We start from the raw sequence: 13727 nt of genomic DNA, 5'->3' as shown, positions 1-13727 counted from the left end.
CCATATCCTCAGACTTCACAGAAAATTAATTCTTCTCTTTTATGTAGCAGTCACGCAGTTCAGAAGAGTCATAGCCAAAGCAGATACTTACAGGCATGTATTCTCTGTTGAAATGACAGGTGTTGATAGACAAAATGCAGGAAAAATACAGCTACCCTCTGCCTTTCTAAACATATTTCTTTTTATTCAGGAATGGGAAAGAACTAAGTGGAGAAGTCACAGCATTATCAACTTAAATTTGTAAAGTCACCTTTTAAGATACCTAAGAATAAGTGCATATACTTTGTGAAAGAAGTTGAGACAGTGAACTCTGCCCCTGAACCCTTCTTCTTTCAAGGGTAAAACAATCCACAAGTCTACATGATTTAATTTGTTAATAAATTGTTCTGTAAAGGCTAGAAGTTCCCATAAGTAGTCTACTATGACATTTCCTCTAACCTCTCTCTTTCTCTCTCAAATGTCTTTATCTCATAGCATGGAGAATTTAATCTGGTACACATTTTAGTTGAAATCAACAATACTTACTACACTGAAGTGTATTTTCCACTGTATGAGGCATATAATCCAGTAAATGACTAGATTTTGACATGCAGAAGAAAGACTAAAGAGAGAAAAAAGACTAAAAAAAACCCCCTACTAGTTAATTATTACAACAAAGAGGAGATGAGCTATTGATCCCATTTCACTTACTTTCTAGTAATTAACAAAGCCATTCTGGGAAATAAGGTTAGCTGAAGAAAATAGGATTTTTAATTAAATTTATTGTCTATTTATAGCTTTCAGTTGAAAGCTTTACTGTTTTGGTTTTTTTTTTTTTTCTTTATTTTACATAAGAAATGAACAATTACTGAACTGTTTTAAACTGAGTATGCCTTATAGGATTAATTTACTTTGTGTCCTCATTCAACAGAAACACTATGCCATACTGATGTACCTCCATGCAGAAGGAGAATGAGGTACAATAGGAAATCTACTCTTACTGAGGAATATTTTTAGTGGTATACCCATACAACATATGTCCATGGAATGGAAAATGTTCCATGATTGGAAAATTGATAACTTTAAAAAAAAAAGGTAGCAGCCAAAAGTAATGTGACTAATTGTTATGGTGAGTTATGTCTTTGAAAAAATACACTTGAAAATTGGGAGTCAAACAGGTTGCTTGGAAGATACACCACAGTATGAATTTCTAAACGAGTGGAATTCTACCAATAGTCAGAGCTACTGGCATAGTAATTATTTCTTCTCTCTTTTTCATTGCCTAACATCATTTGAGCTCAAACCTTTATAGAGCTATTTTGGTAAAATGAGGACTGTGTGAATGTAAATATATTGCTTGTTTAGTATATTCAGGAAAAATAAATTTATCTGCGCAAGTATACCCATCTGGACCTGAAGAACTGGTAGCATATTCCACTAATAAAGCAGTAATGAGCTTTTACCACTAAAGTCAATTCATGAACATAGTGAAGAAAACAGTTGTCAATCATGATATAATTTTTAGATAAAGAAATGGATAGATATCTGCTCAGCCATCCTGCACTTTCACTTCAAAGAAAGCTCTCCCACATTTATTGTATATACATTGCCAATACCTTGTCAAACACTACCATTGACAAATTATGTGTTTGTTATTTCTGGAAGTGATAATTTTAGAAATATTCCAGGGTTACTTTCAAACGTAAGAGAGAGGTAGGCTATCTTAATCCTTTATACATTTTTTTCACAGTTAAAGCATATTTTCTGTTTTATAAGGAAACCTTAGAGCTAGGTTGAACAGAGTAACTAACTCCAGATTTATATTTTTTTTCATGTTGTATGCAGATAAAAATGACTGAAGACTAAAAAGCTAGGGACTATTTTCTACTTCCTGCAAGCACTGAAACTCTTAAGAATCTGCAGTCACTCAGAACACTTTCAAGATTTTTCTCATTTTGCAATGTCTACTTCCACATCTTGATATAACTCTGTTAAATCCCTTAAATACCTGATATGTTAGTCCACATATTAGAAAAAGGTAGGGTTTAGTTTGGGATTTTTTTCCATTCAGGGGTAAGGTGTATTTTAAACGGCAAAAATAGAGAACTGTGGAGAACTTGATTCATTGAAGGTTGAATAGTGGCATTAAAGTAATTCCACTTTTTTTTTTTTTTTTTTTTTTTTTAAGTTGACTAAAAAAGCAACAGCAGTTCACTGGAAAATATATGCCAATTTTATTCCACCCCCACTTCTTATTCTATAGAACTATGTCTGGACCTTCCATAAAATTTTTTTACTAAGGATACTGCATACAGTTGCTGATTGATCACTGATATCTATGATGATTTCATCCCTCACGAAAAATATTCCAACATTGGGTAAAATGCAACTAACATTTATCATCTTGTTAAAATCAGATATTTACTTGGTGAGTTAATAGTCTGCAATTAATTGCTTTCTTTTAAGATACAAAGTGGCTACTTTAAGAAACAGTCTTCTATAATAACTGTACAATCAAATTACCAAAGATAATGCTAGCCAAAAATTACAGTTCTTATCAGTTCTCAAACAGAGTTAAAGCATCACCCCCACTGTGTGGAAACGGTAAAAAAATTTCAATATTAATGAAAGGTAGTTATATAAGTAAGAGATTTTTCAGTTCATTACTGCTGATAGAGAAGATATTTCTAAATTTACATCAAATAAAAAGATTTAAAACACTTGCCCTAGTATGTGAAAGAAGATAAATTGACTCAACTTCTAAAAAGTGAAAAAGAAATATATTATTGGAAGAAATAGTAATTTCGAATAAATATAGAAACATTATTTCAACAATTTTGTAAGAAAAATGCACCAACTTCCTAAGATATATATATATATATTTAATCATATATTAAGAGTTTGGTGAAGGTGAGATAAATTTGTAGTGCTAAATCCATGGAATATTTGCCTGACAAAAAATTAACTCAGTAGTAGATTTAAATGAAAGTCTAACCAGACTTTTTCTCCCCATTGTAAGCCATGGAAAAACTCCCTTTGGAAAATATGTGTGTCTATGCATTTGACCTGACCCTTTCTAAAGCACTGCATTCAAGATTGCAGATAATGTGTGATCAGGCACCATTAAAAAAATTTTGCTTATTATCTGTATCATAGAAAGGTAATAATCTGTTTTATTTCCAGAGGCTATTCAAGATGTATGGCTTTTTCCTATAAAGCACAATTTTCTAGTATTTTTGAGATCTTCTCCAATGCCTTAGATTTCAGGCATATGAAATCACCTAACTAGACCAGGTTTTTATTTTAATAGTTAACAATGAATAGTAACACTTAATGTGTTGATACATATACTGTATGGCTTAAATAATGAAAAGCTATTTAGTATTGCTGTTACTACTTGATTTAGTTCTATTATTTATTTTATCTAGAGAGCAATACTGCTATTGATTTGTTGGTGTGCAGTGTCTAATGAAGTCATCCCTATAACAGGAGGAAGCTGTGACACTGAAAACCCTTAACTCATCATCTACATTATGGCTGTATATTAAATTCCTGCTGCTGTTTTAGAAAGCGCGCGCGTGCGCACACAGACACACACACACACACAGACACACAGACACACACAGACACAGAGACACAGAGACACAGACACACAGACACACACACAGACACACACAGAGACACACACACAGACACACAGACACAGACACACACACACAGAGACACACACACAAAGACACACAGACACAGACACACACACACACAGACACACAGAGACACACAGACACACAGACACACAGACAGACACACACACAGACACACACACACACACACACATATATTTGATGTATAATGAGTTGATGTGAAAGAACTACGCAAACAGAAACATTAAATGTTGTCAATAAACTTTCTTATACAAAGCATAATCTTAATACAAGTGGGATCAAGAATTAATTTACTTCTACCACAAATAACCCTACATAAAGTTCAGATATTCGTGAGTAAAGTGAGAAAGTAAAAAATAACAGTTGTGCTTGACTGAACCAGTAGGTGTGTGAAATAGTGAAATTGGAAGAGCCAGTGTTTCTGGAGTAACAGTATCTATATTGCCATGAAGTTATTGTAATGGCTGCCAGGGGGGCATTTGAAAAAGGGAATTTTATGGTGATGTGCGATATTACTGAATAAAATCTCTACATACTAACACTAGTCTGAATTTTTAATAATGTCTACAATGGTTTTGCCTTTTAATTTTATAAAACCTTTTAAAGTCCCAGTTCAAGAAAACATCTGAGCATATGCTGAAGTCTCTCTCAATATATTCAGGAAAGCACTGAAGCATGAAGTCCTTCTGACTTCAGTAAGTATTATTTCCTGAATAAGACTGTAAATCCCCTCTTAAATTACCAGTGAAATTTACCTATCAATGAAGTAAAAATTTGAAATAGAAGAGTTATATAGCCCCCAAGCCCCAAGATCTGTGTTCTCCTGAACTGAGGCAAATTCCACTCTTCAGTGTACTTTAAAGGAAAATTCAGTTCTGGGACGAGTACCTTGAACTATAAACATCTTGGCGGGGAAGAAAGGGGGAGGGGGGGGGGGAACAAAAGGAAAAGTAGAATATACCTAGCTGTGGTGCGGTTACACAATGCAGCAGTATCAACTGCATCAGTAGATACCACAACATGCATTTTGGCACAATCACATACAGACACAAAGCTAAAAGTTTGAATGCATGCACACAACTATCTTGAATTATGTATATTTTTAAAAATCAACTGGTTTATTCAGTGAAAGCCAGGTAGTTAATACAGAATATTTCCACTAAAAAAACAGCATAGTATGAGTTTTTAATTCCTGTGATCCAATATTTATTACATTATTTGTCAACAATGACAGTTAATCAATAAATATAATAGTAAAAACTATCAACATTTTTTTTCCCCTTCAGAAGATTTCTCTTACTGTACAATGTTAGCAAACTAACCATTTTATGACAGCAGTTCCTACTCTGGCTGCAAAACTCCAAGTACACTTCAGACCACAGTTTGACACTGTAGTTCTAGGTTTAAATTTTTTGCTGTCTGGTTCCAGAACCGTTGTTAGATATTTAGATACTTTTAATAGGATGCAAACTAGAACTGGTAGCTTCCCAAAGAAAGCAAGAGGAAATGCAGGGCAGAACGGTGCATAGGCTGAGGATGCAGGCAGATGTGCCCTTCTATTCAGAACCCTCCTCTGCATGTACCTGGCTACTGGCCCTGTTTTAAAAAACTGCAGGGGGATGCAGTAAGATTAGTAGTTACAGCAAAGATACCCTACTGAGCCTACCACTCAGCAATTATTCTGAAAGTTGGCAGGCAGGAGTTTATGGCTTCTCGAGATGACATAGGAATTGAATCAAGGTATCACTTAAGTCACCGAATGCTCCAGCTTCTAAGGCACTGTACAAAAGATCATTTCAGAGAAACATGAATAGAGACTCAGGGTTGATGTTTTTTGACAAGTCCCATCAGACTGACCACTTAGAAACAACATTATTATTGATTCCAAGTGACAGCACTCATTTAAGCTAGAATATCAGATGATTTCTCAAATGGACAACATGATACCAGTCATCTTACAGCTATATATTCAGGTTTCCTTCATTGATCGTTGCCCTACCTGTTTTCACAGGCTTATGGGCTTTAGACACAGATGTACCAGAACATGCAACCTCAAGACTCCTGTATAAAGCATTAGTAGAAAAGTGATCTGCCTTTAAAAACAGACAGATTTCATCACGTTTCAAACCTACATGCAAAGTAAGCCATTTATATTAGCCGACACTAAAAGACACACAGTATTTCCTTCATAGTAAATGACTAAAATAATCAGATATAAGCAACATGAATAAGTGTAATGAGGAGGTAGGAGAAAGAGATTAATTTAGCAAATAATTTATTGGAAATATAATTAACTCACATAAAAATATCCATCAGGCAATAAAGGACAAAATATAGGTCACATAGGGGACACAGACTCCTGTCAGTTCTTTCTTCAATGCAGTTACAAGGTAAAAAGTGACATATTTACAATCAAGTTGGAAAAAAGAATCTGTTCTTAAACTATTAATCCTAACGTGTGGAATGGATTAGTTACAAGTTTGTCTAAAAGATCTGATGACAGCTTTCTGGAATTTTTTAAGCCTTCTTATGCTCCATAATCAACACTAAAATGTTTAGTAATCTTTCAATCAGAATTTTTGTTTAGTTGCATGTTTATCTTTTCAAAGGTAATATAGGAGTGCCTAAGCAAAAGTTCTCAGTGCTGAAGGGGGAAAAAATATTCCTGTAAGTACTTGATTTGCATTCTTCAGTCATGTACCCTAATTTTGAATTCTGATTCACTAAAGGTTGCACTTACTGGTCATCACAGTTCATATTAAATCATTAGAAGGTCATTACTCCAATACAGATACTATGAAAAGCAAGAAATTGGAACGTGTTAAAAAAAAAAAAAAAAAAGTCTATCAAAACTGCGAACACCATACCCTGGAAGTCCCTGATCATAGGTCATAGGGTAAGCCATTGGTCCCTGTATTAAAAGACTTCATACCATGTTCTGAAAAATGAAAAGTATGAATTGCCTACATAGATTCCAATTCTAACACATTATTTACCATGATCTATCAGTATATTCCTTAATTTATCCCAGTTGAGCTTCAGACTGTTGTTTCTAATGCAAATGTTGATTCTAATTCCAAACAATGAGGTCTTGCTAATGTTTCCCAACCTATATTCCATGGACTACTATTGGTCTGGGACTGTGGTCCATAGAATAAATAAAGACACAAAGATGCATTTATTAGCCAATACAGCTCTACGAGATATGCAGTTACTCATGACATGAAAAAAGAACCAGAAGACTCCAACCCAAACTCTTTCCAAGTTTCAAGAGGTTTTTCAGTGTATCTGTATGTACTGAGTACATGCTAGGGTTCAGAACTGCCTTTCTTCATTTTCGCATTACCTAACTCCATGTATGGCTCTACTTCTCTAGGATTACTCAGCTACACTAAGCGATCTATGTAGTTATACAGTGTTAAGAAGTTCGCTACTTCAAACTGTCACAGTTCTTCCACTTTTAGAATGTTATATATTCAGCTGCTGGACAGCTACTATCTTTTGTAATTTTGTATCCAATGAGTTCCAAAACATCTGGCTAAGAGGGAAGTCCCTTAACTGTACTGAAAATGTTAGAAATCCAGGCAGAACTATTCCTAGCATGGTTGAAACTAAACAGTATTTATTTTACTTTTTTTAAAAAAAAAGATATGAAAGGGGAAACTTGAACTCTTTTGGACAACACAAAACTTTAAGATAGTTTTCTAATTGTAAATTACAACTCCATGAGACTGATAAAATTACTACCATGTATATAGGTAAACTACTCAGCCCCATCCTCGGTCAAATATTATAAATCCATTAGCCTAATTCTGGTTTCAACTAGTTTTATTAACATTTATATTTCATCTTCTACCAATACTACACATTTTCATTACAATTTTATATATTTGGGTAAACATCTCCTGGTATGATAACTCAGAAATTTACAGAGGAACCAGATTTTGCTTGGGATCAATTTCATCGACATTGTCCAAATAAAATATTGACTGAAGCTTCTTTGGGAGAAATATGTGATTCCCTTAATAAACAAAATAAAACTCATACTGAAATGGAAGAAGCATTTACACCACTGTTATAATAGCATCTACTGATTTCTGCACAGCTTTGCCAGACAGTTACACAACATCCAGTGTGCGCTGGTGTGTACAGTCAGATGAACAACAGGCTATACCATCAGTCTGCAGAAGATTTTGTATTTAAGACACAAGGATTTCAGATTTCATAATAATCATAAACCAGCTGTGACAGTAGGCTGTGCTGAGATTGTGGTTGTTTTTTTTTTCCTTACCACATATTATGGATACTATTCAAAGAAAGCTGTCAATACCTGTAGAACACTAAGCAACCTCCAGAGGCTTTGCACATTTACCTTCAGGGATCCATGATGTAAAAATTCAAAGACTTTTTTTTTTTAATTTTAAGCAAAATCTAGGCCATATTTTAATACACAGATATTGTGTAGAAATTTCTCCTACTAATCATGTCCTTACAACATCCTTGTGAAATCTACCTTTATTACTCATGCAAATAGTATCATTTTAGTTGGTTTTAGTCCAATATAAAGTAATAAGAATAAGCCAGAACTATAATTAATTCTCTGTTGGCTACGAAACAATTCTTGGTATTGCCATTCTCTGATAAGAATTACAGACACCAAAAGATGGATAAAACCATCTTTAAATGGAAGCAGAGACGTTTAATAAGAGACATTTTCTTGAATTAAAAAAAAAAAAAAAGATTATTTTGGGGTACAGTGTACTATAATATACAACATACTAAATAGTCCATCACTGATTTCCCTGACACATCTTTAAGTAAGCTTTTGATTACCACCTAGTAATCTGCAAAAAGACAGGTTATACTGGAATGCCACTTTCTGGTGATAACAGCTGTCACAAAAACACTCAGTGCTGGATATAGGCCAGAAATTGTCATGAAATTACTAACAAACTAAATGGGAAAACCAACACAACAGGTAATAATATAATTATTTCTTGTTTAGAATATTAAGATTTTGCTTGTGGCCTGCAGGTATTATATGGCACACAGTGCACAATAATGCAGTCAGTAATCCAGAAAAAAGTAACTATAATGTATGAGCTATCCAACAGTGTATTACAATACAACAGATTCCAGCAGATAATCATAAACTGAACTGAAGAAAAATGTTGTGCATATTTCAGCAATTAGCCAGGAAAAACTTAGAATGACTTAACTACTCAGGAATCTCCATCCCCTATACAAAAGTCACATAAAACATTCAGCAAAATGGAAAAGAGTAAAGACATTACCCATGTTACTTGAAGAAAAATAAAAAAAAACATCAGCTATATTTATAGAATAAACCAAATTGTTCCATATTCATCTGCATGATTCCTAAAGTACCCAGCTACAACTGGAATAAAGATTACTAGAAATTCTTTAATGAATGTATACATTTTAGTTTTTTTATTTTTTTTTAAAGAATACATTGAACAAGGAGTTTCTAGAGAAATTAAAACACAATAAGGAAGCCTACAGAGGGTGGAAGCAAGGACAGGTGGCTGGGAGGAATACAGAGAAATTGTCCAAGCAGCCAGGGACAAGGTTAGCAAAGCTCAAGTCCTGATAGAATTAAACCTGGCCAGTGATGTCAAGGACAACAAGAAAAGCTTCAGTAGTTACATCAGCAATAATAGGAAGACTAGGGAAAATGTAGGTCCTCTCTAGAAGGAAACAGGAGACCTGTTCACCTGGGACATGTAGAAGGCTGAGGTACTCAACAACTTTTGTGCCTTGGTCTTCACCAGCAAGTGCTCCAGCCATACCACCAAAGTTTCAGAAGGCAAAGGTAGGGACTGGGAGAATGAATGACCTGTTGTACTAGAAGATCAGATTTGAGACCATCTGAGGAAAGTGCACAAGTCCATGGGACCTAATGAAATGCATCTGCAGGTCCTGAGGGAACTGGTGGATGAAGTTGCTAAGAGCCACTATTAAACATATTTGAGAAATCATGGCACTCCAGTGAAGTTCCCAATGACTGAAAATGGGGAAACACAACTCCCATTTTAAAAAATGGAAATAAAGGAGACCTGGGAAACTACAGGCCTGTCAATCTCACCTCTATGCTTGGCAAGATCATGGAGCAGATCCTCCTGGAAATAATGCTGAGGCACATGGAAAATGAAGAAGTGATTGCTGACAGCCAACATGGCTTCACTAAGGGCAAATCATGCCTGAGAAATTTGGTGGCCTTCTACGATGGGATTATAGTGTCAGTGGATGAGGGAAGAGCAACTGATGTCATCTACCCAGATTTGTGCAAAGAGTTTGACACCTTCCTGCACCTTGTATCTAAACTGAAGAGACATGAAAAACATGCAGCTGTTGGAAGGAATCCAGAGGAGGGCCAGGAAGATGATCAGAGGGCTGGAGCAACTCCCTTATGAAGACAGGCTGAGAGAGTTGGGGTTGTTCAGCCTGGAGAAGAGAAGGCTCTGGGGACACCTTATAGCAGCCTGCCAGTGCCTAAAGGGGGCCTGCAAGGAAGCTGGAGAGGGACTTTTTAAAAGGGCCTTTACTTGATAGAAGAAGGGGAAATTGCTTTAAACCGAAAGAGCGTAGATTTAGATTAGATATTAGGAAGAAATTCTTCACTGTGAGGGTGGCAAGAAACTGGACCAGGTTGCTCAGAGAAGTTGTTGATGCCTCATCCCTGGAGGTGTTGAAGGCCAGGTTGGATGGAGCTTTGAGCAACCTGGTCTAGTGGAAGGTGTCCCTGCCCATGGCAGGGGGAGTGAAACATGACCTTTAAGGTCCCTTCCAACCCAAACCATTCTATGATTCTATGACTATGCTAAAGCCAGAAAGCTTCAGATAGAATACAAGCTTTTGCTTTTTCAGCAGTTTTTTGTTTGTTTGTTTGTTTGTTTGTTTTAATAAGGTAAAAAATCAGCGAAGGTGGAAGTGGAAATGTTTTTTTCTAGTAAGCTGTAACAGAAAGTAGACAGCAATTTGGATATAAGATCTCAATTTCACATGTAATGTGTATTCCTCAATAGGAGGAAATATTTCCAATCAAATTATTCATTTTACAGGATTTAGAGATCTTCCTTTTCACAGTTGATCATACTGCACTTTTTTTATTTTTTTTTTCATTGTAGCAATGAACTTGAAGGGTCTGAGTTTTGTAGCCCTGACTATTAACAAAACAATGAGACTGCTTGTTTATCTATTACATATGTAAGAATCCCCCGCTCTTTCAATTGAACTGTTTCCACACTTCAAACTTACCAGAACAAGTGCTCACACAGTTGAGTTTAATATGAAATTTCTAACTTATTTAGTAAACAAGTAGTTTTTTATGTATGCAATTTGTGAAAAGATCATTAGAAATATTCCAAATGTATACACATTATTAAACCACATAACGTCAGCTATTGTTCCTGTTTCTAATGCTTGAAGAGTGAAAGTCTTTCAGCTGATACAGCATTTTGAAGTATATTCTTGATTTATTAAAACTTTTATGAGCACAGATATGTCTAAGATTGTTGAAAACAGTTTGAATATTTTGTCTAAGCAGAGCCCAAGTTCATGGTGGGCGGTGGGGGTGGGGGGGGTGGGGGGCGGGGGAAGAGCAGTCCAAGAATAAGAGTTTGCCCACACTAATCCCCTTGAAAGGCTGGGGTCAAACACACAGCTAGTGGCAAATTTCACATTTGCATACTAAATATAAAATTTGCTGTTGGCAAATATGACCTTAACATTTACTTTTCACGAAAAGTCACACTAATCAAGCACCAGCATATAAATGCTCATGAAAAATGAATACAAAACGGTCTTAAAGACTTTGAAATTAAATTTTAATTCTAAATTTCAATAAATATTAATGTACAAGCCTACTCCTTTTTTTCAGTTCTAAATGTTATCAATTTCACAATGACATAAAAAATAATTCTTGGACAAATTTGTATTTGAAGTAACATTTTGGATCAATATATGCAGTTACCTCTTCTGAGCTTCTTGGCAGCTCAGGATCTAATCTCCGAGAGAGATATTTTAGTATTTCTGGGAATTTGCTCAGTGGTAAAAGTTTTCAGCTGGAAAAAGCATAAGATGATACTTTCATGACATTTAATGCAGCCTTTCTGCTGCAGAATAATTGCATTGCATCTAGCCAGAGTTTAGAAATTGTCTTTGTTCTTTGTAAGTATTTGCCAAAAAAAAAAGTCCCCAATTTAGTAAAATATTTAAATTCATACTTTTAGGTAAATATATATACATATTTTGCTGCACTAGGATGCAACACAGTTATCCTGTAAAATTAGGTTTTAACAAATAATATTGCCTCTGCATTTTTAGGATCATTTTCATCAGCATCTAAATTTTAAGGGTCTTGGCCAAAACTGAGTTTCGGGGTACTCACACTGCATATCAATTAACTAGAGGATATTTACAGATATTTTGGAAAGAGATTGACATATAATTCCAAAGAAGTAAAAAACCCTAATTTGTATTTCAGCCTAATGATGAAAATATGCTGAATTGCAGGTTTAACCAGTTTATAGCATGAGGTCTTCATAACTTTCAAAGTTAAGCATAAATCTGATATATTAATCCAAACTGATCAGGCTACTTATCCGATTGCAACCCTTATTTTACCTTTTCTTATTTTTCTAATTATGCAATAACCCCATGGAAATTCATTCTTGCCAGCAGTCAATTACCATTTGAGACTATAAAATCTTATAACAAAAATAATTTATAGACTGTTATATAGAGTGGATGTGTTTTCTGAAGCAAAAATTGCAACATCAACAACAAAAGAAAACAAAACCCGTAAAATTCTGTTACATTGCTGCTAGACGAATATGTCAGACTATCACAAATGATTGCACAAACTACAGGCTTCACTTTTAGAAAGTCTAGGCCCCTCAAAAGTTAATAATTCTGGTTTTACAGTTGTCTTTGTGTTGTCAGTTTCTACAAAACCTCAGAAAATAGGCAAAACAGTGCTGCTGATGGTATGTAATTCAAAGCTATCTAAGGAACATCTATACAGAAAGATGATTCAAAAAAAGCACACACACATTTGGATAACATTTTCCTGTTGAGATATAAAGATTCTGGGTTTGATACCTTCTGGGATATTAAAAGCTGTAGTCACAGCAGCAAAAGTAACAATTTACATGTTTTAATACAGCCAAATTCCAAAGCACCCGGTGTTTTAATTGAAAAAAAAATAATACTTTGTGACACGGATTTGTTTTTGTTGCCATTGTCAGGCAAGTGATTCATTTTACTGTAAAACCTCACTTATTGATTCATTGAAAGATGTTTTATAGTCTGTAAAACCTTGTAATCTTTCAGGGTGAAAGATGTTTAAAAAGTATTTTATCTGTTAGCATTCACTATGGTAAATGCTAGCTCTCCCCAACACTTCTCTCTGCAATCAGTGATTCAGAAATAATACATTATAACCTAAAGCACACAGAGGATTTTAAATGTATTTTACATTAGGTTGTTCATGTAAATATGACTGAATGCAAGATGTCAAAACCTTCTTAATATGGTTAAGATATGGTGAAGACTGTGTGAAACATGTCTGTTTATCATGATACATTATACTTAGAATATAATAAGTGTAAGAAAAGAAGGCATTTTAGTATTTAAGGGGACCTAGAAATATCCTCAGTATCTTCTACTGCACACCAACATGCTAAAATAAAGGATTTTTTTGATGTAGAGCATTGCCTTAGGAGTTTCCTTTTAACAGGACAGCATAATTAGAACCTTTGAAATATGCTGAATCAGTACTGGCTTGACAAGGGCACGTGAAGTGATGAATCATTATCCTGGTAATGCTGTTTCAGTCTTACCAGTGACTATTCCCCATTTTGCTCAGAAAAGTACTAACAACACAGGGAGGCAACAACTGGTGCAGGTCTCTGCATTAAAATTTAAAGAACAGGTAACCTTTGTAATTTTTAGTGAAGAGTTTCTTCCCTCTGTAACCACACCTGCACTGAAGTTTTTATTACGATCTGTGAACCTCTTGCTACTGCAAGATGTTTTACTGGCCACAGTCTTGCAAAACAG

General features: G+C 34.9%; 1 protein-coding gene across 3 annotated transcripts in view; it reads right to left on the bottom strand.

Moving 5' to 3' along the window:
- Nucleotides 1-13727, bottom strand: part of SNTG1 (syntrophin gamma 1) — a 353771-nt gene that overhangs the window by 121885 nt on the left and 218159 nt on the right. The gene's annotated exons all lie outside the window — the stretch shown is intronic.

This window comes from Falco naumanni, chromosome 3, assembly GCF_017639655.2.
Source record: "Falco naumanni isolate bFalNau1 chromosome 3, bFalNau1.pat, whole genome shotgun sequence".
In the NCBI taxonomy this organism is placed as follows: Eukaryota; Metazoa; Chordata; class Aves; order Falconiformes; family Falconidae; genus Falco; species Falco naumanni.
Note: the sequence above shows the minus strand (reverse complement) of the source record. Positions and strands in the feature narration are given on the sequence as shown.